Source organism: Mustela putorius, unplaced genomic scaffold (assembly GCF_011764305.1).
Source record: "Mustela putorius furo isolate JIRA1106 unplaced genomic scaffold, ASM1176430v1.1 tig00003985_pilon_pilon_pilon, whole genome shotgun sequence".
Taxonomy (NCBI): Eukaryota; Metazoa; Chordata; class Mammalia; order Carnivora; family Mustelidae; genus Mustela; species Mustela putorius.
In genome coordinates, this window is record NW_025422125.1 from 888,531 (window position 1) to 915,470 (window position 26,940).

Consider the following 26,940-nt stretch of genomic DNA (forward strand, 5'->3'; position numbering starts at 1 on the left):
TAGCTCCATCCTACTAGAAACAACAAGCTAAATACTAGCCCAGCTGGAAGGTTACCAGAAAGAACAAGGAAAATAGACAGCCAAAAGAGGCTGTGTGTGATTACACTTGTTTCTGAATCTCTGCAGTGCTGTGCACATGTGTAAGGCTGCACCTACTAAGGATAAAGTAAATCAAGATGAGGGGCAGACTCTAAAACATTCCTCAAGCCACACACATATGCATCAATAAAATGTAGAAGGCTCAAGGCTACAGATATTTAAGCACAGTCTCAGACCAAACATTGCCTCAACAATATGCTACCCTGACCCCTGGGCAACTCATAGGAAGCCAAGCTTAATTTAAAAAAAACATACTTGTCTTGAGCTGAATGGAAGACTTGCCCAGAACCACACTTCCTGAAAAGTAACCAGAGAAAGAACCTCTGAAAGACTTGTCCCTGTATAAATGTGGAGCAAAATTTTAAACTCCCAGAACTATGAAAGTAGTCAATTACATGCACATCTAGTGGTAAAGGGTAAGAGTTTAACTGGATAAGGAGGTTTAAAGTACAACATTTGACCAAAAAGTGGTTTATGTAGATGTGGGGTTGACCTATGGGAAACAGGTCTAAAAGATTAAAAACAAGGGAATATATCTGAGCAGAGACATCAGACACTTCATAATGTGGGATAAATAGACTTCTCAGAATTAATTTAGCCAAGTCATTAAATAAACAAATGACCAAACAGAATAAGAACAAGTTCCAGAAAGAAGCACATCAGCATTCTTAGTTTGCCTCTTATGGAAGTGTTGGATCACTATACTGTACACCTGAAACTAATATTACACTGTCTGTTAATTAACTGAAATTTAAATAAAAACCTAAAAAAATAAATTTAAAAAAATGAGATGTGCAAACAAAAGAGAAAGTATGGCCCATACACAGGAAAAAGAAGTGGCCAACATAAAGTGTCCATGAGGAATCCCAGACATTGGACTTACTAGACAAAGTAATATATTTATAGCTACTTTAAAATACATTCAATTAACTAAAGGAAATAATTCCAAAATACTAAAGGAAAGCAAGAGAACAATTTCTCATCAAATAGAGAAGATCAAGTGATAGAAATTATAAAGAACAACCAAATGGCAAATCTGGAGTTGAAAACTATAATTGAAATGAAAAATTCACTAAATAGGCTAAAGAATAAATTTGAGTTAGCAGAAGAAAGAATAAGCAAATTTGAACATAAATCAATAGAGAGTATGAGTTTTGAAAAACAGAAAAAAAAGAATCAGGCAGGAAGAAGTAAAAATTTCATTATTTGCAGATGACATGATTTTCTACACAGAAAACCTGAAAGACTCCACCAAAAAACTGCTGGAACTGATAAACAAACTGAGTGAAGTTACAGGATACAAAATCAACATATAGAAATCTGTTGGATTTCTATACACCAATACTGCAGCAGTAAAAAAAGAAATTAAGAAAATAATCCTGTTTAATAGGACACCTGGGTGGCTCAGTCAGTTAAGCGTCTGCCTTTAGCTCAGGTCATGATCCCTGGCTCCTGGGATCCAGTCACATATTGGGCTCCTTGCTCGATGAGGAGTCTGCTTCTCCCTCTGCCTGCTGGTCCCCTGGACCCTGCTTGTGTCCGTGCTCGCTCTCTCTCTGACAAAGAAATTTTTAAAAAAGAAAACAATCCCATTTACAACTGCACCAAAAATGATAAAATACCTGGGAATAACTAAAAAATGAAAGACATGCGCTCTGAAAACTAAAACACTGACTTGTTAATTTTAGCCATTCTGACTGGTGTGAGTTGGTGTCTCACTGAGGTTTTGATTTGCATTTCCATGATGTCAAGTGATGTTGAACACTTTTTCATGTGTCTGTTGGCATTTGGATGTCTTCTTTGCAGAAATGACTGTTTGTGTCTTCAGCCCATTTCTTGATTGGATTATTTGTTCATTGGGTGTTGAGTTTGATAATTATAGATTATAGGTTATGGATACTAGCCCTTTATCTGATAGGTCATTTGCAAATATCTTCTCCCATTCTGTAGGCTGTCTTTTAGTTTTGTTGACTGTTTCCTTTGCTGTGCAAAAGATTTATATCTTGATGAAGTCCCAGTAGTTCATTTTTGCCCTTGCTTACATTGCCTTTGACAATGTTTCTAGGAAGAAGTTGGTACAGCCAAGGTTGAAAAGATTGTTGCCTGTGTTCTCCTCAAGTATTTTGATGGATACCTATGTCACATTTAGACCTTTCATCCAATTTGAGTCTATTTTTGTGCATGGTGTAATGAAATGGCCCAGTTTCATTCTTTTGCATGCAGGTATCCAATTTTCCCAACAACATTTGTTGAAGAGACTTTCTTTTCCATTGGACACTTTTTTTTTTTTAAGATTTTATTTATTTGACACAGAGAGATCACAAATAGGCAGAGAGGCAAGCAGAGAGAGAGAGAAAGAGGAGGAAGCAGGCTCCCTGCCGAGCAGAAAGCCCCCGATGTGGGACTCGATCCCAGAACCCTGAGATCATGACCTGAGCTGAAGGCAGAGGCTTAACCCACTGAGCCACCCAGATGCCCTGGACATTCTTTCTTGCTTTGTCAAACATTAGTTGACCACAGAGTTGAAGGTCCATTTCTGGGCTCTCTATTCTGTTCCATTGATCTGTGTCTCTATTTCTGTGCCAGTACCATTACTATCTTGATTACAGCTTTGTAATAAAGCTTGATGTCCAGAATTGTGATGCCATCAGCTTTGGTTTTCTTTTTCAACATTCCTCTGGCTATTCAGGGTCTTTTCTGGATCCACACAAATTTTAGGATTACTTGTTCCATTTCTTTGAAAAATTTTGATGGGATTTTGATAAGGATTGCATTAACTGTGGAGATGCTATAAGTAGCATAGACATTTTAACATTATTTGTTCTTCCAATCCATGCAAGCGGAAATTTTTTCCATTTCTTTGTGTCTTCCTCAATTTCTTTCATGAGTATTCTATAGCTCTCTGAGTACAGATTCTTTGTCTATTTGATTAGATTTATTCCTAGGTATTTTATGGTTTCGGGGGCAAATGTAAATGGGATAGACTCTTTAACTTCTCTTTTTTCTGTCTTGCTGTTGGTGTATGGAAATGCAACTGATTTCTGTGCATTGATTTTTCTTATCCTGACACTTTACTGAATTCCTATATGAGTTCTGACAGCTTTGGGATGGAATCTTTTGTGTTTTCCACATAAAGAATCATATTATCTTCAAAGAGTGAGAGTTTGACTTCTTTGCTGATTCGGATGCCTTTTATTTCTTTTTGTTGTCTGATTGCTGCAGCTAGGACGTCTAGAATTATTTTGAATAGTGGAGGTGATAGTGGACATCCCTACCATGTTCATGAACTTAGGGGAAAAGCTTTCAGTTTTTCCGCATTGAAAATGATACTTGCTGTGGGCTGTGGGCTTTTCATAGATGGCATTTATGATATTGAGCTTTGTACTCTCTATCTCTAAACTGTGAAGAGCTTTGATCAAGAAAGGATGACGTACTTTGTCAAATGCTTTCTCTGCATCTATTGAGAATATCATATGGTTCTTGTTCTTCCTTTTACTAATGTATTGTATCACATTGATTGGTTTGCAGATGTTGATCCAAACTTGCAGTCCAGGAATAAATCCCACTTGGTTGTGGTGAATAATCCTTTTACACCTATTGACTAGTATTTTGGTGAGAAATTTTTGGGGGTAGAGTTCATGCCAATCTAATAGGTATCAATTAATTGAAACAAGTAGGAATATATAGAGTGAGGAAGGAATAAATATTTACCAAAATCTATTTCATTTTATCCCAGATTTCCTTCCCACAACTTTTTTTAAATTTATTTTCAGCATAACAGTATTCATTGTTTTTGCACCACACCCAGTGCTCCATGCAATCCATGCCCTCTCCAATACCCACTACCTGGTTCCCCCAACCTCCCACGCCCCGCCCCTTCAAAACCCTCAGATTGTTTTTCAGAGTCCATAGTCTCTCATGGTTCACCTCCCCTTCCAATTTCCCTCAACTCCCTTCTCCTCTCCATCTCCCCTTGTCCTTCATGCTATTTGTTATGCTCCACAAATAAGGGAAACCATATGATAACTGACTCTCTCTGCTTGACTTACTTCACTCAGCATAATCTCTTCCAGTCCCGTCCATGTTGCTACAAAAGTTGGGTATTCATCCTTTCTGATGGAGGCATAATACTCCATAGTGTATATGGACCACATCTTCCTTATCCATTTGTCCAGAGAATTTTTGCATCCATGTTCATCAGAGATATTAGTCTGTAATTCTCTTTTTTTGATGGGCTCTTTGTCTGGTTTGGGGATCAAGGCAATACTGGCCTCATATAATGAGTTTGGAAGTTCTCCTTCCATTTCTATTTTTTTTTTTTTGAACAGTTTCAGGAGAATAGGTATTAATTCTTTTGTAAATGTTTGGTGGAATTCCCCTGGGTAGCCGTCTGGCCCTCGGCTCTTATTTTTGGGAGAGTTTTGATTACTGCTTCAATTTCCTTACCGGTTATGTATCTATTCAGGTTTTCTATTTCTTTCTGGTTCAGTTTTGGTACTTTATATGTCTCTAGGAATGCATCTATTTCTTCCAGATTGTCACATTTGCTGGCATATAGTTGCCCATATGTTCTTATAATTGTTTCTATTTCTTTGGTGTTGGTTGTGATCTCTCTTCTTTTATCCATGATTTTATTAATTTGAGTCCTTTCTGGTAAGTCTGGCCAGGGATTTATCAATCTTATTAATTCTTTCAAAGAATGAGCTCCTAGTTTCATTGATCTATTTTACTCTTCTTTTGGTTTCTATTTCATTGGTTTCTGTATTATTTCTCTTCTTCTGCTGGGTTAGGCTTTCTTTGCTGTAATTTCTCCAGCTCCTTTATGTGTAGGGTTAGGTTGTGTACTTGAGACCTCTCTTCTTTTTTCAGAAAGGCTTGTGTTGCTATATACTTAATCTTTAAAAAAAAAAAAGGATTTTACTTATTTATTTGACAGAGATCACAAGTAGGCAGAGAGGCAGGCAGAGAGAAAGGAAGGGAAGCAGGCTCCCCAGTGAGCAGGGAGCCCAATGTGGGGCTCAATCCCAGGACCATGAGATCATGACCTGAGCCAAAGGCAGAGGCTTTGACCCACTGAGCCACCCAGGCGTCCTATACTTTACTCTTAAGATCACCTTTGCTTCATTCCAAAGACTTTGAACAGTTGTATTTTCATTTTCATTCATTTCCATTATTTTTTAAAATTCTTCTTTAATTTTCTGTTTGACCCATTCATTTTTCAGTAGAATGCTTTTTAGCCTCCATGTATTTGAGTTCTTTCTAACTTTCTTGTGATTGAGTTCTAGTGTCAAAGCATTGTGTTCTGAAAATAAGCAGGGAATAATCACAATCTTTTGGTACTGGTTGAGAACTGATTTGTGACCCAGGATGTGATCTATTCTGGAGAATGTTCCACGTGCACTGAAAAAGAATTAGTGTATTCTGTTGCTTGGGGATGGAATGTTCTGAATATATTTGTGATGTCCGTGTCCCAGTGTGTCATTTAAATCCTTTCTTTCCTTGTTGATCTTTTGCTTAGATGATTGGTCCATTTCAATGAGGGGGGTTTTAAAGTCCCCTACTATTATTGTATTATTTTCGATGTGTTTCTTTGATTTTGTTATTAATTGCTTTATGTAGCTGGCTGCTCCCATGTTAGGGACATAGATATTTAAAACTGTTCGATCTTCTTGTTGGACTGACCCTTTAAGTAAGATATAGTGTCCTTCCTCAGCTCTTATTATCATCTTGTGTTTAAAATCTAATTTGTCTTATATAACCTCATTAATAGTCTTTTATTTTGACTTGGTTAGATTTTAGATCTTTTATTTCTCCTAAAAGGGGTTATCTAGTATTTTCTTTACTTTTTTCAAGCCCAGCTAGTAAGTATCTTTATAATTGTCATTTTGAACTCTGGTTCCAGCATCTTACTAATGTCTATATTGATTAGGTTCCTGGCATTTGGTATTACCTCTTGTCCTTTTTTTTTTTTTTTGAGGTGAGTTTTTCTGTTTTGTCATTTTGTCCAGAGAAGAATAGATTAATGAGAGAACAAAATGGGTAACAATGAATCCGGAAAAATATACACTAAACAAATCAGAGGAGTCCCCCAACCAGGGGGAAAAGAAAGGAATAAAAAATATGATCAGGCTGGTGAATAGAACAGAGTCACACACTAGATTTTGGGTGTAATTTGGTCCATTAGAAGAAACTGCTTCCCAAAATTTTAAAGGCAGAAAAGCTTATATATATATATATATATATATATATATATACACAAAAATATGGGTAAATATGATGAAGGGATGAAATAGAACTGTGAAGATGAAAATTTAAAAAAATTTAAAAAGTAATTGATAAGATAAGAAGGTTGAAAAGAGAAAGAAAAAAAAATTAAAAACGGTAGAGCTTGTGATCAGGAGGGAGGCTAGAACAAAGCCATACACTAGATTTAGGGTGTATTTTGGTGTTAGAAGAAACTGTGTCCCAAAATGTTAAAGAAAGAAAGACTTATATGTACACTTATATTAAATAAGGCCAAATATAATGAAGGGATAGAATATGATTGTAAAAATGAAAATTAAAAGAATTTCTTAAAAGGTATTGGTAAGATTTTGGTTAAAATAGGAAAGGGGGGAAATTAAAAAACAAATAAAGAAAATTATAATTTAACTTTGAAAGACTAAGGAATCCTGGGAAAAAAGCCATGAATTCTATGTGCTGTATTGCTCTAGTGCTGGATTTTTGCAGTTTTCACTGCTTGGTAAACTTGGTCTTGGTTGGATGTTCTTGCTGATCTTCTGGGAGAGGGGCCTGTTGCAGTGATTCTCAAGTGTCTTTGCCCCATACAGAATTGCACTGCCCTTGCCAGGGGCCAGGCTAAGTAATCTTCTGGGGTTTGCTTTTGGTAGTTTTTGTTTCCTGAATGCTTTCCGTATAGCTTTGGAGGACGAGAATGAAAATGGCTGCCTCCCAATATCTGGCCCAGAGGAGCCCAGAGCTTGGGGGCCTCACTACTCAGTGAACCCTCAGAGAAAAACATTCAAACATTCCTGTCTCCCTGGTCTCTGGCCCCCATCCATGCTCACCTGACCTGTGACCAAATGTTTCTATCTCTAGCACACAGCCCTGTTTGGAGTCTCCAAACCCAGAAGATTCCTACAGCATGCTCCTTTGCCACCTCTCCCAGTGGCAGAAGGTGGGGGGGGGGTCTCCCTGGATCTGCCACTTGGTGGATGCCCACCGGAAGAGAAGTGGCCCCACTATGATTTGGATCACAGTTTATGGCAACCCCGAGCTGAGATCCCAGTCCTCAGCTCTGTCTTTGCAGCCAGCTTCCCTGCTCTGATACCTGGCAGCTCTGCCACACTCAGACACCCTTCATCTTTCTGTGACCCTGAGGGCCCTGAGAACACACTATTTCAGTGAGGTCTCCACCCTCTGCTTATCCACTGGAACGACGTCCCTCAGTGGAGCAGACTTTTAAAAGTTCTGATCTTGTGCTTTGCTGCTCTATCATGTGCCAGGAGCTGGCTGACAGAGGTTCCCTCCCTCCATGGCCTATCTTCCCATATATCGCCTGAGATTCACTTCTCCACACGTCCTGCATTCCAGAAAGTAGTCACTTTTCTGTTCATAAAGTTGCTGCTATTCTTCTCTTTGATCTCCTGTGGAGTTCATAGGTGTTCAGAACGGTTTAATAACTATCTGAATTCCTGGGACCAGATGAAATTTAGGTCTCCTACTCCTCTGCCATCTTATTAGTTATTACTTCTTGATGTGTTTCTTTCCAATTGCAGAACCTTAGACAAGTTATGATGTCTCACTGTGCTTTAGTGTCTTCATCTATCATTTCTTCCATGCAAGGTTGTGGAAAAGATACATTATGATAATTATGATATCAATTATGATAATTGGTATGAAAGCATATAAAATATAGACGGCACATAGAAGATGGTGATAATGACAATAAAATGATTATGATGATGGTGGTGTGCTGTTGCATCTTGTTTTGTTCCTCAATGTGTATTACATACCATGTATATCTAACATGAATTAGTTCACTTAATTCACTTATGTGGATTAACCAGGTGGGTAGATGTTGTGGCTATCTCCAGTTCATAGATAGGATCAGTAAGTGTGACGATAGGTGTCATGGTATTGGCATGTGGTGTTATTTAAATACTAGCTTTCTTCCTTTACGTGGGTATTTTTTCTTGCCACTATCCAAGTCTGTTGTAGATGTGTAGAGACCACTATTTTGCTTTTTAATATGGAACCCTTCACTAATTTGCATGCCATTCTTGCACAGGGCCATGCTAATCTTCTCTGTAATGTTCCAATTTTAGTAGTACTGAAGTGAGCATGGGACCACTGTTTTTATATGTATATGACATTAACATCTAGGCAAATTGTGTTTAGGATATTAATTGATTGGTTAGTTCTGTTTTGGACATTTAAATGAAAGTGGAGCACAGGGCCCCCTAGGCAGCCAGTATTACTTAGCTCCATGAAAGGTCTCCAGAACACTCTAGTCCTCATCAGATAGAATATAGCCCTTTTCAACTTCAAAAATGCAAAAACCATTTCATTTTCAACTTACCTGGTTATGCGTCTTGTAGTATGAAGATTCCTTTTCTCTCACCCTCAGATGCCAGCTCACACCTGGCGTTTTGTCATGCCTCTTTGCTCCTAGGAGAAAGTAGCTGAAGCTTGCTTCTCAGGAGGGGTCGAGGGTTAAACTGTTTCTTTTGCCAGGAACACACTAAGCTAGTTTTCTGCAAGCTATGTTAATTTGTTTTCTCATTAGTTCATTAGTTTGTTCATTCATTCATTCATTCACAAGTTCAGTAAATATTTTTTAAAGGTTTATATTTTTATCTTAGAGAGAGAGTGCACATGTGATTGAGAAGAGGGGCAGAGGGAGAGAATCTTCAAGACTTCTCCCTGAGTCTGGAGCCCCGTGCAGAGCTCAGTACCACAACCCATGATATTATAACCTGAACTGAAATCAAGAGTTGGCCGCCTAACTCTGAGCCACAGAGGCACCCCTGGAATCAGTAAATATTTAAAAAACACTACTTAGGAGTCAAGCCATGTGCTAGGCACTGGGGGCAGAACAATAAACAAAAAAAAAATTTCTGCTACTCAATGAATTGATAGAGATAAACAAGTGAACCTACAACCTGGTGCTTTGAAAGCTGTCTGGTGCTCCTTACTTCACAATCACAGAGCATTTAGCTTACGTCTCATTGTCCTTCAGAGATAGGACATTATTGAAGAGTCAGTTATTTGGAGACTAAATGATGGAATCCTAGAAAACTAGTACCAGGAGTAAGGCAGCAGAATGGAAGGAGCATGTAATACATAGTCAGAAGTTACTGTGTCTCGGCCTAGCTCTGTCAATCAATGGCTTAGCTCCTCTGACTCCTTTTGCTCATCTGGAGAATGGGGTTAATGAAAATCTGTATATGGCAGGGTTGTTAGGGAAATTAAATGAGATACTTATTAGTCGGGGAACTTGGTTGGCTCAGTGAGTTAAATTCTCTGCCTTCAGCTTGGGTCATGATCCCAGGATCCAGGGATCGAACCGTGCATCGGGCTCTCGCTCAGCAGGGAGACTGCTTCCTTCTCTCTCTCCGCCTACTTGTGATCTGTCCGTCAAATAAATAAATAAAATCTTTAAAAAAAAAAAAGATACTTATTAGTCAACTATGTATCTCCTTACCCTGCTGTACTTATCAGTAGCTGAAATGATTTTTTGAGGCTTTATAGGCTTGTTTCAGGCACCTCCCCGAAAATGGAAGCTTCCTAAAGGCAGTCAGTCACTTTTTTCTGACCTTTTCAACACCATATCCCTAATCTAAAGGTACCTGGTTTATGGTAGGTACTGAATACATTCTTACTGACAGAATGGATGATAATGAATGTGAAGGTATTTTAAAATTTATGAAATGTTATTCATATAATTGTTGTTAAATTATGTTAAATTAAATTCAATTGTTAAATTGTTGTTAAATTAAACATCAGTAATCCAACACCCTTATTTTATAGATACCACAAGGTAGTTTGGAATATTAGAAAGAGTGCCATATTAGGAATTAAAATCATAACTCAAATTACAACTCTACTACTTCATAGGTATTCCACTTAAGACAACTTACTTAATCGTCCCAAACTTCCCCTGAGTCATCTCCCTGAGTCTTCCTCAGAGTGGTTATGCAGATCTCATGAGATAAATGTATATCAGTGTACTTTATGTACTTGAAGTGCTCTGCTAATTTAGGTTTTATAAGATGAGAAAACTGAAGGTCAGAATAAAACGTGACTGGTCCATGGTTGTTATGGCAACAAGTTAGTGTCACAATTTATGATGGAATCTCAGGCTTCCAACTCCTAGAGTAGTATACCAAAGTGGATTCCAGAGGAGAAACTGTGGAGGAAAGTAAACAGTGGCCAGGGATAAAGGAGAGCAGGCTCTGTCTGGCAGCAACTTACGTGTTCATAATAATGGCAGAGGGGAGCTAGGAAGGTACTATGTCAGAGACCACATGATCACTTTGCAGAATGTAAAGAGCTTGTTCTTCAAGTTGAATTCATCTATGTTTATCTACTGTTGCACCAGCTCTTAACTACTTCACTTTCACCTAGCTCAAAATGATGCCAAGTATGACACATTTTCTTTCTCAGGTTTTATTCTAGATTACATTTTGTTCAGCTTGTGTTTAACTGTAATATAGAAAGAAAGGTAAGGTAAGGGTATGTCAAGAAGTGTGTTTCTTTCTGTTGAGGACAGAGGGAAAAATAATCTCAGGGATTTGGCTTAGATATAAGGAAGAATTTGTAGGCAGGAAGTGGGAGATAGTATGATTAAATATATGTTAAATATTTGGTATTTTTTAAAAAGATTTTATTTATTTATTTCTTTGACAGATAGAGATCACAAGTAAGTAGAGAGGCAGGCAGAGAGAGAGAGAAGCAGGCTCCCCGCTGAGCAGAGAGCCCGACATGGGGCTCAATCCCAGGACCCTGAGATCACTACTTGAGCCAAAGGCAGTGGCTTAAACCCACTGAGCCCCAATTTTTTAAAAGATTTTATTTATTTATTTATCTGATAGACAGAGATCACAAGTAGGTAGAGAAACAGGCAGAGAGAGAGAAAGATTTGATATTTTTTAAGAGAGGATTTCATTTATCTGATAGAGTTTAGCAGTGTCCTAATTAGGACTCAAATGTTGTTTAGGATGTATCTTGGCCTTCAAATTGAGATATTGTTTAAAAGGCAATATGGCTGTTTTTCAAATTTGTTGTGAGTCTTAAGAGTAAATCCAGGAGGAAAGAAAGAAGGAGGTGATTTAACAGGAAGTGCTTAGACAGTATCTAGGCCAGACACGGGAAATTCATCAGTAAAGACCACATGATGGATGGGAAACAGATATATACATAGATTATTTGTGATATAAAACATTATAGGTGCTTCTGAAAGAAGACTGTACAAGTTGGGGATGTGACCATATTCCATCTAGGGGATAGTCAAGAGGGTTTCATGAGGGTACCTGGTTGGCTCAATGGTTGGACATCTGCCTTCAGCTCCGGTCATGATCTTAAGGTCCTGGGATCAGGTTCTGCATTGGGCTCTCTGCTTAGTGGGGAGTCTGCTTTTCTCTCTCTTTCTCTCTCTCTTTCTCTCTCTCTCTCTCTCTAAGTAAATTAAATCTTTTTTTTTTTTAAAGGGCTTCATGGTGTAGGTGATGGCCTCTTAAGTTGGGACCTGAATTATGAGATAACATAGCAAGGGAGACAAATGGATGAGAGCAGTGCAAGGTCATTCCAGTTGGAGGGAATGGCCATGTAGGCCAAGACACAGAGGGGTAAAATAGAGTTAAGACAGAGGAAATGAAACAGGATAGTATGGATCAAAGGTCATATGGGAAAGTTAGTGGAAGAAGTAAGGAACTAGAGCATGGGCCTTGAATGCCAAGCTAATGCTTTGAATTTGTATCCTGTAGGCCCAATGATTTTTAGTGCCTGCCTAAGATCTTTAATGCAAAATTACAGGTACTCAGGTCTACCTGTAGCTTCAGATTCAGACAACTCTGGACTAAGTTAGGGTGGGATCAGAGCTCTGTACCTCCTCTGGGGATTCCCTTGCATCAGTGAATTAGGCACTGCTGTAGACCATAGTGAATTACTAAAAAGTCTTAAGAAAAGGGTTATAGAAGCAAATGTTTTAGATAGAATTCCTCTGGGGTCCTGTGTAATTTATGGATTGGAGAGGATCAGACAGAAAGCAGAAATACTTCAATAAGAGATTTGCAGTCGTTTTTAAGGTAAGGTTGTGTGTGGGGAAGGAGTGGGTGTTATTTAGGCAGTAAATTAACAGATACTAGTCACTGATTGGGTAGTGATGGTAGGTGAAACACATTAAGGAACAACTAACTGTATTATTACCAATACATTATGTTTAGAGTTATTCACGGTTTTCTGGACTGAGTCACTGGGAACTGTGAGAAACTCATAAAAAAACTGAACATGGAGTCAGAGAGACTTGAGTTCAAATCTTACGGCCATCATTTACTGTCTATGGATTTCGGGCTTAAGGTTTCTGGGCCTCAGTGCTCTCTTCTGCAAAATGGGGGGTAATGGTGTACACCTCATTAATTTGTTGTAAAGATTAAATGATGTTAAGGTATGTAGAATATAGTTTAGTAGCTGGGACATATAGATGCCCAGTAAATATCAGTTATTATTGGGCTATATATTATGACGTGTACCGTAGTAGCATGAAGTAGGGGATTTTTTTTCTCTACCAATGACCCCCATCCCCACAGTCAAAATCAGTATCTTACGTTGGGGAGTAGAACACTTTTTGTAAGTATCAAGTTAGTACCTAGCATTGGGTCAGGCCTTGCTCTTTGTGTATTTAAGAAAGCAGGGTAAGCCCTATTGCTAGTGAGTACCATTGACATTTTTTGGAGCTCCTGTAGGTTCTTCATACTAATATAAAATGTCTAATTTTGTATTTCCAGATTTTGGACCGAACTTGGAATCTCATCAGCATTTCATTGCTACCTGAGTTGTGTCTGCTCACATAAGTGCTATCTTTGTTTTCTTGGTTTGTGCTCAGACACTTGGCTGAACACTTTTCACATTTCTTAAGTTATGTTGTGTTCTCCTTGCCTTAAAGTCACAAAGACTTTAAAGTTGAAACTGTATTTTACTCAGTGCTTCACAAGTTTTATACAAGGGATGGTAGTACCTGCTGCTTTTCTGCCTTAATTTGCAGTGTAGACAGAGGAGGAAGCAGAATGGTGCATTGCAGAGCTCACTGGACTGGGGGTCAGATGCCCTGGACTCTAGCCCCAGTAGAAAGCTGAGGTAGAATGAGGAAAATGGGGAGAAATGATAATTTATTTTCAGTGTGCTAGACACTTTTCCATGTAATTTCTGATGCATTTGTCACAAAACTTCTTTGAGGCTAGTACATTATTTTCTTCATGTTGTAAATAAGAAAACTGATGATAGGGAGGTTAGGTTCATCTTGTACCCAACATTAATGGCTAAAGATAAGTAGAGTTCAAATCTGAGCATCTCTTCCCCCAAAACCTTTACTTTTTACAATACTGACACTGCAACTTACTAGAAAATGCCTTTAACTCTGAACTTCATTTGCCTCATCTGTAAAATGGTATCTCTAACCTTTGCTCTGTATGATAATAAATCTCCTCAGACCAGACTTTCGATAGGGGACAGTGATAATTGAATCTTTGGGTTCTTAATATATTCTAAGTGCCTCTCACAGTGCCTACCACATGATAGGGTACTCAATATTTTCTGATTTCTTTCCAGCAAGAGGGTAGTTTTGTAATGGATGAGATCCATTTTGTGCTTGCTACTTAATGATACTACCATTTTCTTAAAGATTCCTTGGCTATAGCTGAGTGTCTATTTGATGTTGGCCATCTTATAGGTTTTTCATAGGGTGACTCCTTTTTTAAAGATTTATTTTTATTTTGGATATCTATACAAAATATTTATATACCCAAAATCTTTCTCTCTCAAAAAAAAAAAAAAAAATATATATATATATATATATATATATATATATGGATTCCAGCAGGGGGCTCAATCCTAGCCTGAGTCAAAACCAAGAGTCAGGTGTTTGACTGACTGAGCCACCCAGGTATCCCCTATAGGTTGACTCTTGCATATTCTTTTTTTTTTTTAAAGATTTTATTTATTTATTTGACAGAGAGAGATCACAAGTAGGCAGAGAGGCAGGCAGAGAAAGAGAGAGAGAGAGATAAGCAGGCTCCCTGCTGAGCAGAGAGCCCAATGCGGGATTCGATCCCAGGACCCCGAGATCATGACCTGAGCCAAAGGCAGTGGCCTAACCCACTGAGCCACCCAGGGGCCCCGACTCTTGCATATTCTAAGCCCTGGGAAAAGTTAGTCTACAGAAGGTGACTAAAAACATTGTTCTACAGAACTCTGGCATAGAGTTTATATAATACCTGGCTTCTAGTCTCAATCCTATCTCAGGGAAACTGTTTTTTCTCGTCAATTATCTGTCATTTTCTGGGCCTCAAATTTTCCCCTGAACAAGAGAGACTAAATCAGTGGTGTTAATCCTTGATTGGACATTAACATCATTAACATCAACTTTAAAAAAAAAAAATTGGATGCCTGGACCCCACCTTAATTCAATTAACTCAGAATTGGGGGCGTGGTAGAGTTTTCCAGCAATTTTACCATACACCCAAGGGCGAAAAACACTGGGTTAGATGATCTTTGAGAACCATTCAGCACTGACAGTCAATGGCAATGCTATGCCATATAGCATGGTAAACAAAATATATGTTTTGGAGTTAGCCAAACATGCATTCAAATCCTTGCCCTTCTACTTTAACTAGCTCTGTGATCTTGAAAAAATTATTCAATGACTCTGTACTTCTGACTCCTCATTGTAAAATGGAGATAGTCTGTGTATCCTGCAGTAGTAGTTATAAGGATGAAGGACGGTGCTTAATACATAGTAAGCTTTCAGTCTCCAGTATCAGAAGTTCAAATGGAGGATGTGAAGGAAATATTGGTCCAGTAAGATTTAACATGTAAATTAAAAACAAGTTATTTTCTCTTTTTCTTTTGCTCTTTCTTTCTTTCTTTCTTTCTTTTTTTTTTTTTTTTTTCTGGTAATGGATTCCGGAAACAAAGGATGTGGAAACATCTTTCAGCCCTCAGATTTGGTGACACTGCAGAAAGGAATCTGGCTAGTTCCTCTGTGGCTGATTGGCTGAGATGACTAGGAAGCCACTGGAAAGATTTTGGCTCACAGAATACAGCAGATGTGGCTTAGGAGATGTAAGGACATGACTGTAATAAGGATTCATCTGTTTAGCCCCATTTCTGAAAGTGATTTCAGAAGAAAAGGACAGCTTGGCCGTTTTGGTGAGGCACACTGATAAAAACAGTCTTACTGCCACCCTTCCAGCTATCTTGGCAAGTTTATCAGTTGATATAAACTACAGGAAAATGTAAATCATCAGTAGACCTATAACTACCAGATACATAGTGATAAGTAATTTTTCTATTCATACATGTCTCTGTGTGTCAGGTCTGTGGCTTGAGTACACATTAGAACCATGGGCATCCTCATCTGATCTATTCCAGAGTAAATGTTTGACAAGTATGTAAAACTCCTAGCTATATTAGTAAGAGGATTTTAGTATCAGGTGGGCATTAATTTCTAGTACCCCCAGGCAAAGCACACAATTTTCTCTTCCAGTAGTAATCAGTATCTTCGTCCCTTTTGTAGTATTTTTCTTCTTATACATTGCATTAACCATCTGTGCACTCATCTTAACCCAAAATGAGCCCATGGAGACTCCTTTGTAAACAAGGGCTGTGTCTTTCTCATCTTTACATACCCATCATTTAGCAGAGCTCTCCCTTCATAATGCATGAATGATATGAATTTTTGATTGGATGAATGTATGGTATGAGTGATGGCTCTTCTTCCTCCCTTCATGACAGAAGATGAGGATTAGTGTGTGTGTATGTGTATGTGTTGGGGGAAGGAGTGATTTTTGTAGCATGTGAAATATAACCTGTCTTGGAATATAAGGAAGTCTTCAACAATGTTAGAGTGAAGACTTCCATAAAACTACTTTTTCATAAAAGCAACAAACATACTAGCAGAAATTATGAAAACCAGTTTCTCCAGAACTCTGGAAAGCAAACAAAGTCTAGCAACAATCTGAAGTGCACTTATTCAGGAAAAATGACTATATGTTCTCTGATTAAATAGAAGTAATTAGAAATCAATAGCAGAAGGAAATGTGTGAAATTCACAAATGTGTAGTATTAAATAACACACCCCTAAATAAGCAGTGAATCAAAGAAGAAATCAAAGGAGAAATGAGAAAATTCTTGAGCTGAATAATAGCAAAAATATAATACATCAAAACCTATGAGATACGGATAAGTTAAATCAGTACTTAAGGGGAAATTTATAGCTATAAATGCCTAAGACTGTAGTCTGAATGTGTTCCCCTTGTAAATCTTAATGCCCAGTGTAATGTTATTAGGAAGTGCAGCCTTTGGGGTTCACTTAGATCATGAGGTGGCACCCTCATGAATGTGATTTGTACTTTTATAAAAGTAAGTGATTAGAGTTTGCTTTCCTTTCGGCCATGTGAGGATATAAGGAGAAGTCTGCATAGTGGAAGAGGGCCCTCACACAATGCTGACTCCCTGATCTCAGACTTCCTCTAGAACCATGAGAAATAAATTTCTATTGTTTATAGGTCACCCAGACTGTGGTATATTGTTGTACTAGCCAGAACAGAATAAGACACCTATATTAAGAAGAAAAATCTCACATCAATAACTTAACTGTTCATGTTAAGTTAAAAAAAAAAACAAAATAAAAACAAAATTATTTAAGAAGAATTAATTAATTTAACTAATTAAAAATTAATTAAGATGAAAAATCTCACATCAATAACTTAACTGTTCATGTTTGTTATAAAAACAAAAATAGCAGGAATAAATATTAATAAAGATTAGTGGGGAGACAAATTAGAGGATAAGAAGAAACAATGGAATCAATGAAATCAAGAGTTACTTTTTTGAAAAGATCAACAAAATTGACAAACCACTAGAATAAGAAAAAAAAGACTTACATCACAAAACCAGCAATGCAAGTGAGGCTATCACTAGCTACCTTAAAACAATAATACAGGATTAAAGGGCTTCTCAAATTAAGATGGCAGAGTAGTAGGGGGACGCTGAAGATACCTGGTCCTTTGAATATAGCTACCTCAACATTCAACTATTTTGAACAACTAAGAAGATCATCTGAGGATTAAGAAAAGAATCTGCAAGTTGGAGTGAGAGAACATGACAAATGTAAGGCTTATCTTCACAAACAAATCAAAGTACAACCACTTAAAGGTCCAAACACTCATTGCTACAAGCAAAGAGGAACTCAATAGAGGAAGGGCCACTGGGAAAGAGCAGCCAAAACACAACAGCAGAGTGTATACAACATATACCAAAAACACTTCCTGAGGTTTTGGTGGTGGTTGTAGTTGTAGTTGTTGTTATTGCTGCTTGTGCTTTTTTGTTTTTCTTTCCTCCTTTCTTCCTGGAAAAAATGAATAGAAGGAGAAACTCTCCCCAAAGTAAAGAACAGGAAAAAATACTCACTACCAGGGATATAATTACTACAGAATTAAGTAAAATATCTGAACTGGAATTTAAAATGATTATAAAGATACTAGCTAGGCTTGGTGGGGGGACATAGAAGACACAAGAGAATCCCTTACTATAGAAATAGAAGAATTAAAATCTAACCAGGACAAAATTAAAAATGTTATTACTAAAATGCAGTGAAAAAATTGAGGCTTTAACAGTGAGGATAAATCAGGCAGAAGAGTCAGTGATACAGAAGACAAAATGATGGAGAATAAGGAAGCCAGAAAGAAGAGAAAAAGAAAACTATTGAATCATGACAGGAAACTTTGAGAAATCAGCAATTCAATAAATAAAGTGAAATGATATCCGAATAATAGAGGTCTTGGGAGAAAGGGCCAGAAGGTTTATTTGAACAAATTATACCTGAAAAATTCCCTAATCTGGGGAAGGAAACAGGCATAAAGTCCAGGAGGAAAAAACAAACAAACAAAAAGCCTTGAAATCAATAAAAATAGGTCAATACTTTGGCATATAACAGTGAAACTTGCAAATTTCAAAAATAAAGAGAAGATCCTGAAAGCAACTTGGTACAAGAGGTCCTTAACCTACACAAGGATAGACACATAAGGCTGGCAGCAGACATATTCACAGAGGCCTGGCAGGCCAGAAAAGACTGGCATGATATATTTAATATGTGAAATGGGAAAAATATTCAACCAAGGATACTGTATCCATCAAGGATGTAATTCAGAACAGAAGGAGAAATAATTTCCAAAACAAACAAAAAACTAAAGGAATTCATGAACACTAAACCAGGGGATCCTTTGAATGAAGAGAGAGCCCAAAAGTAATAAAGACCAGAAAGTCACAGAGACGGTCTACAGGAACAGTGAATTTACAGGTAATACAATGTCACTAACTTTATATCCTCCAATAATTACTCTGAATGTGAATAGACTAAATGCTCTAATCAAAAGACATAGGGTATCATATTGGATTTAAGAAAAAAAGACTCATTCATATTCTGCTTACAAGAGACTCATTTTAGACCAAAAGACACCAGAAGATTGAAAATGAGGGATTGAAGAGGCATCATCATGCCAATGGACATCAAAAGAAAGTTGGAGTAGCCATTCTTGTAACAGACCAACTAGATTTTAAAATAAAGATCTTAAAATAAAGATTTTAAAATAAAGAGAAAGAGAGCGAGCGAGCTAGCACATGATTGGGGGAGAAGGGGCAGAGGCAGAGGGAAAAGCAGACTGCTGGCTGAGCAGGGAACCCAACTTGGGGCTCAGTCTCAGGAAACTGAGATTATGACCTGAGCCAAAAGCAGAAGCTTAATCAACTGAGGCACCCAGACCATAATGCTTTAAAACTTAAAGTCAACTATAAGAAAAAAATTGGAAGGAACACAAATACATGGAGGTTAATGAGCATCCTACTAAAGAATGAATGGGTCAACCAAGAAATTAAAGAAGAATTAAAAAAAATACATGGAAGCAAATGAAAATTAAAGCACAGTATTTCAGAACCTTTTGGATGGGACAAAGGTGGTCAGTCCTAAGAGGGAAGTATATAGCAATACAAGTTTTTCTCAAACAAGTATGCAACCTAAACTTACACCTAAGGTAGCTGGTAAAAGAAGAGGGGGAAAAGAAAACCAACAACAACCCTAAATCCAGCAGGAGAAGAGAAATAATAAAGATTAGAGCAGAAATAGAAGCAAAACAAAACAAAACAACCACACACACACACACACACACACGCAAAAACAAAACAAAACAACAATGGTAGAACAGATCAGTGTAACTAGGAAATGGTTCATTTAAAAGAATTAATAAGATTGATAAATCCCTAACCAGACCAATCGAAAAGAAAACAGAAAGGACCCAAATAAATAAAACCATGAATAAAAGAGGAGAGATCACAACCATCCCTGAAGAAATAAAAACAATTATAAGACAATATTATGAGCAATTATATGCCAACAAATTAGGCAATTTAGAGAAATGGATGCATTCCTAGAAACTTATAAACTACCAAAACTGAAACAGAAAGAAATAGGAAATCTTAACAGACACATAACCAGCAAAGAAATTGAACCAGTAATCAAAAATCTCTCAACAAAATGTCCAGGGCCAGATGGCCTCCCAGCAGAATTCTTCCAAACATTTAAAGAATTATTACCTACTGTTCTGAAACTGTTTTGAAAAAGAGAAATGGAGGGAGAACTTCCAAACTCATTCTATGAGGCCAGCATTACCTTGATCCCAAAACGAGGCAAGGACCCCACCAAAAGGGAAAATTAGAGACCAATATTCTTACCAAGATACTAGCTAATAGGATCCAGCAGTACATCAAAAGTGTTATTCATCATGATGAAGCGGGATTTCTTCCTGGGTTGCAAGGGTGGTTCAATATCCACAAACCAATCAATGTGATACACCACATTAATAAAATAAAGGACAAGAACCATATGATCCTCTCAATAGAAGCAGAAAGAGCACTTGATAAAATATGGCATCTTTTCTTGATAAAAAAAACTCTGCAGTATAGGGATACAGGGACCATGCATCAATGTCATGAAAGCCATATAGAAAAACCCACAGTGAATATCATCTTCAGCAGGGAAACACTGAGAGCTTTCCCCTAAGGTCAGGCTCACATCAGGGATGTCCATTCTCACAACTGTTGTTCAACAAAGTGCTGGAAATCCTAGCCTCTGCAATAAGACTACAAAAAGAAATAAAAGGCATCCAAAGTGACAAAGTAATCAAACTCTCATTCTTTGCAGACAACATGATATTCTATGTAGAAAACCCACAAGATTCCACCACAAAATTGCTAGAACTAGTAGAGGAATTGAGCAAAGTCACAGGATATAAAATCAATGCAGAGAAATCAGGTGCATTTCTATACACTAATAATGAGGCAGAATAAGAAGAAATCAAGAAATCCATCCCATTTATTGCACCAAAAATTGGAAGATACCTAGGAATAAACTTAATTAAAGAGGTATAATATCTGTACTCTGAAAACTACAGAACACTTATGAAAGAAATTGAGGAAGATACAAAGAAATGGAGAAAACATCCCCTGTTCATGAATTGGAAGAACAAATATTTTTAAACTGTCTATGCTACCCAAAGCTATCTACACATTCAGTGCAATCCCTGTCAATATATTATCAATATTTTTCACAGAGCTAGAACAAACAATCCTAAAATACATGTGGCACCAGAAAAGACCCTGAATAGCCAAAGGAATGTTGAAAAAGAAAACCAAAGCTGGAAATATCATAATTCTGGACTTTAAGCTGTATTACAAAGCTGTGATCATCAAGACAGTATGCTACTGGCAAAACGAAAGACACATAGATCAATGGAACAAAAAAGAGAGCCCAGATATGGACCTACAACTATATGATCCACAAATTTTTGACAAAGCAGGAAAGAATATCAAGTGGAAAAAAGACATTCTTTTCAACAAATATGTTGGGAAAATTGGGCAGCTACATGCAGAAGAATGAAACTGGACCACTTTCTTACACCATACATAAAAGTAAACTCAAAACAAATGAAAGACTAAAATGTGAGACAAGAATCCATTAAACTCCTAGAGGAGAACACAGAAACTTCTTTGACCTCAACTGCAACAACTTCTTGCTAGACATGTTTCCAGAAGCAAGAAATGAAAGTAAAAATGAACTATTGCGACTTCTTCAAGATAAAATGCTTCTGCACAGCAAAGAAGTAGTCAACAAAACTAAAAGGCAACTTATGGAATGGGAAAAGATATTTGCAAATGTCTATCAAATAAAGGGCTAATATCCAAAATCTATAAAGAACTTATTAAAATCAATACCCCCAAAAAACAAAAATCAAGAACTGAGCAGAAGACATGAACAGATATTTCTCCAGAGAAGACATACAGATGGCCAATAGACACATGAAAAAATGTTCCACATCACATGGCATCAGGGAAATACAAATCAAAACCACGATGAGATAGCCATACCACCACACCAGTCAGAATGGCTAAAGACCTTGCACTATATATATACAATGGCATATTATGCAGCCATCACAAGAATGAAATTTTGCCACTTGCAATGATGTGGATGGAATTAGATGGTATTATACTAAACAGAATAAGTCAGAGAGAGACAAATACTGTATGGTTTCTCTAATATATGGAATTAAAGAAAAATATAGGTGAACATTGGGGAAGGGAAGGAAAAATAAAATAAGAGGAAAACAGAGGGAGGCAAACCATAAGAGACCCTTAACTATATAGGGAACCAACTGAAGATTTCTGGAGGGAGAGGTGGAGGGGGATGGCATAACTGGGTGATGGGCATTAAGGAGGGCACTTGATGTAATGACCACTGGTTGTTGTATGCAACTGATGAATCGCTGAATTTTACCTCTGAAACTAATAATACAGTAATATGTTTCAGAGGTAGAACTCAGCTGAAACTAACACTACAGTAATATGTTCACATGTTGTAATGAGCACTGGGTGTTATACGCACATATGAATCATTGAACACTGCATCAAAATCTGTATAGTGTACTGTATAGTGATTAACATAACATAATAAAAATACTGTAATATGTTAATTTAAATTTTATAAATTTAAAAAAGGATTAAAAAAGGATTAAAGGATTTGATTTAAAAAGGATTAAAATTTAATAAAAGGATTTTAAATTTTATAAATTTAAGAAAGGATGAACAATGCATGCCAACAGATTAATATCCCAGATGAAATGGGAACTAGACAGAAGACACAAACTACACAAACTATCTAAACTAACTTGAGAAGAAATAGAAAATCTGAATATTTCTATGACAAGTAGAGAGAGTAAATATAACATTAGCTCAGTATATTAGTAATACAATAAAGAAGCTTCCTATACCATCTGCCACCATACAATGCTATTACAATACAATAATACAATAATATCCTAAATAATCCATAATAAATTATTAATATCATTAGCTATATCCTTATGTTGTACCCTTTTTTTTCCAGTGACTTATTCATTCCCTTACTGAAAGCCTGTAGGTAGCTGCACTTATGGTGACCATAGCATAATGTATGAACTTTTAGAATCATTATGTTGGATATGTAAAGTGAATGTAACATTGTGTGTCAACTATACTAAAAAACAAAAACAAAACAAAAAAGCCAAAATGAACAAACAAAACCACAGGGTCAGAAAGGGCCAGTATATTATGAATAGCTCAGACTTTGGAGGGAGGATACCAGGACACTCGGTACCTCCACTTTCATCCTTAGAATGGAAATAATTATAGTATCTGCTTCTACCAGGGCACCAGAACTTACACAGATAAGTAAATATTACCTTCCAAATTCAAAAAAGAGAAAGAAAGAAAGAGAGAGAAAGAAGAAAGGGGAAGGGGGGAAGGGAAAGAGAAAGGGAAATGGAAACAGAAATGGAAAGAAAAAAGAAAAGAAAAGAAAACTTACTACAAAAGGAAGCTCAAATCTTTTTGTCTTCACTGGTGAATTCCATCAAACATTTACAGAAAAATTAGTATCAAATTAGTAAAAGATTAGTATCAATCCTTTACAAATTCTTCCAAACAATAAAAGAGGTGAAATCATTTCCCAACTAATTCTGTGAAGACAGTATTACCCAATAACAAAACTAAAGTTATCACATGAAAAGAAAACTACTTTTGAATATTAATAAGAAAAAAATTAAACGAAATACCAAACCAAATCCAGCAACAAATAAAAAGGATTATAATTACCAAGGTGGATTTTTCTCAATAATGTAAATTTGAGATGTATCTCAAGAAAGTAAGATTGGCTTAACTGCTGAAAATCACTTACTTAATATATTATACTGTGTTTAAGAGGATAAAGACCCCATGATCATCTCAATAGATGTAGGGAAAAATAGGCAAAAAATCTAACATTTTTTCACAATTAAAACATTCAACAACAGGAATAGGAGAAAGCATACTCAAACTGAAAATGTATGTCTATGAAGAAATCAAAACTAACATCATACTTGAGTGAAAGAATATGAACTTTTCCAATAATTGGGAACAAGATAAGGAGGTCTGCTCTCACCATTTCTGTACACCATTGTACTGGAGGTTTTACTCAGGGCAATCAGACAAAAAAAACGTAAAAGGCATCTATACTGGAAGGAAGAAGTAAAGATGTCTTTATGCACAGATGATATAATCTTATATATTGAAAATCTTAAGGAATCTATAATAAACTATCAGAGCTAATTAATTCAGCAAAGTTGCAGAATACAAGATTGATGTGCTGAAATCAATTGTATTTCTGTATATTAGCAAGGAGTAATTTGAAAGTGATAGAGCAGTTCATTCATAATATCAAATATAATGAAACCAATAAATTTTGCAAAAGAAGTGTAAGACTTCTACAGTTAAACCTGTGAAACATTGTGGAATAATAAGCTATAAATAAATGGAAAATCATTCCATTTTCATTGATCATAAGCTTTTATATTATTAAGATGACAATACTCCCCATAGAGTCAAGGCAATCCTTCTCAAAATTCCAGCTGGCTTCTAAGCAGAAATTGAAATGTTGACTATAAAATTCATACTGAAAAACCTGGAATAGCCAAAACACATGAAAGGATTCTTAACATGACTTATCATCAGGGAAATACAAATGAAAACCACAATGAGATATCATCTTACACCTGTCAGAATGGCTAAAATAAAAAACACAAGAAACAGCAAGTTTTGGCAAGGATGTGGAGAAAAAGGAGCTTTTGTGCACTGTTGGTAGGAATGCAAACTGGTGCAGCCACTCTGAAATATAGTACGGAGGTTCCTCAAAAAGTTAAAAAGACAGCTACCCTGCCATCCAGCAACTGCACTTCTGGGTATTTGCCCAAAGATTAAAAAAGATTAACTCAAAGGGATACATGCAACCTTATGTTTATTGAAGTATTATTTACAATAGTCAAGATATGGAAGCAACACAACTGTCCATCCACAGATGAATAGATGAGGAAGATTGGTAGATATCTATTGATATCTATCTATGCAATCCGTCTATTACTCAGTCATAAAAAACACGGAAATCTTTCCATTTGCAACATGGATGGACCTAGAAGGTATAATGCTGAGTAAAATAAATCAGCCAGAGAAAACAAAATACCATATGATTTCACTCATATGTGGAATTTAAGAAACAAAACAAATGAACAAAGGAAAAAGAGAAACAAAAAAAGAAAACAGACTTTTAGCTATAGAAAAGATACACGACTACCAGAGAGGAGGTGGTTGGGGGATTAGGTGAAATAGGTGAAGGGAATTAAGAGTACGCTTATTGTGATGAGCACTGACTAATATATAGAACTGCTGAATCACTATAGTGTACACCTGAAACTAATATAACACTGTATGTTAATTATACTGGAATTTTAAAAATAAATAATTAACAATGAAGCAAAAACCAAAATAGTCTTGAGATAGAAGAATAAAGTTGGAGGATCTACACTTCCTGATTCCAAACCTTACTAAAGGTTACAGCAATCAGGACTGTGAGGTATTGGCATAAGTGATACATAGGAAAATGAAATACACTTGAGAGGCCCCAAGTAAACACTTACATTATGATTAACTGATTTTTTAAAGATTTTATTTATTTATTTATTTGACAGAGAGAAAGAGATAGCGAAAGAGGAAACACAAGCAAGGGGAGTGGGAGAGGAAGCCCAATGCAGGGCTGGATTCCAGAACCCGGACATCATGGCCTGAGTCAAAGGCAGGTGCCCTGGTTAATTGATTTTCAACAATGATTCCATGATCATTCAATGGGAGAAAGAATAGTATTTCCAACAAATAGGACAACTAGATATTCACATGCAAAGAAGTGAAGTTGGACCACTTCTTGTTTTATTGTTTGTTTCAAGTTTTTATTTAAATTCTAGTCAGTTAACATGAAGCTTAATATTGGCTTCAGCAGTAGAATTTAGTGATTCATCACTTACATATAACACCCAGTGCTCATCACAACATATGCCTTCCTTAATACCCACCATCCTTTTAGCCCATCCCCCACCCACCTTCCATCCAGTAACCCTCAGTTTGTTCTCTGTAGTTAAGAGTCTCATGTTTTGCTTCCCTCTCTTCGTTCTTCCTTCTCCTATGATCATGTTTTGTTTCTTAAATTCCACATATGAGTGAAATCATATGTTACCACTTCTTTATACCATGTACAGAAATTATCTCAATATATTATGTACCTAAATGCTGGAACCAAGACATTAAGCCTCAAAGAAAATATAGAGTAAATCTTTGTGACCATATGTTAGGCTAGGGTTTCTTAGTTTATAACACCAAAGGCACAGCAACATCAGAAAGAAAAGTGATAAATGAGACAATCAAATTTTAAAACATTTGTGCTACAAATGATACCATCAAGAAAGTAAAACTCCAACCCACAGAATGAGAAAAGACATTTGTGAGTCATATATCTGATAAACATATTGAATCTAAAATATATAAAGAACTCTTAGAATTCAATGATAAAAGGGCAAATAACCCAATTTTAAAATGTGCAAAATTTTTGGATAGATGTTTCTTCAAAGAAGATGTACAAATTAAAAATGCTCAACACCATTACTCATTAGAGAAATGCAAATCAAGACCAAAATATGATACCACTTCACACTCACTAAGATGACTAGTAAAAGAGACAAATAGCTTGGATGTGGAGAAATTAGAGCCATTATAAAATTGATGGTAAAAATGTGAAATGGTGCAGCCACTTTGGAAACTAACCTGGAAGTTCATGAAAGTGTTACCACTTGAAATTTTATATATGACTTGTATATCAATATTCATTGGAGCATTATTCATAATAGCCAAAGTGAAAGAAATTCAGAAGTCCCCCAACTGATGAATGGGTAAACAAAGAGTGGTATATGCATGCAATGGAATATTACACAGAAATAACAAATGAAACAATGATACATGCTACAATGTGGATGAATCTTAAAAACATGCTACACATGAGCATTGAGTGTTATACACAACTAAAGAATTGTTGAACACTACATCAAAAACTAATGAGGGGCGTCTGGGTGGATTAGTGGGTTAAGCCTCTGCCTACGGCTCAGGTCATGATCCCAGAGT

General features: G+C 36.6%; 1 protein-coding gene and 1 non-coding gene across 2 annotated transcripts in view; one reads left to right on the plus strand and one right to left on the minus strand.

Moving 5' to 3' along the window:
* AR (androgen receptor) overlaps positions 1-26,940 on the plus strand; it is a 207,116-nt gene that overhangs the window by 85,450 nt on the left and 94,726 nt on the right. The gene's annotated exons all lie outside the window — the stretch shown is intronic.
* Positions 8,345-8,446, minus strand: LOC123389557. The gene has a single exon (XR_006604172.1). It is a non-coding gene; the product is annotated as a U6 spliceosomal RNA (small nuclear RNA).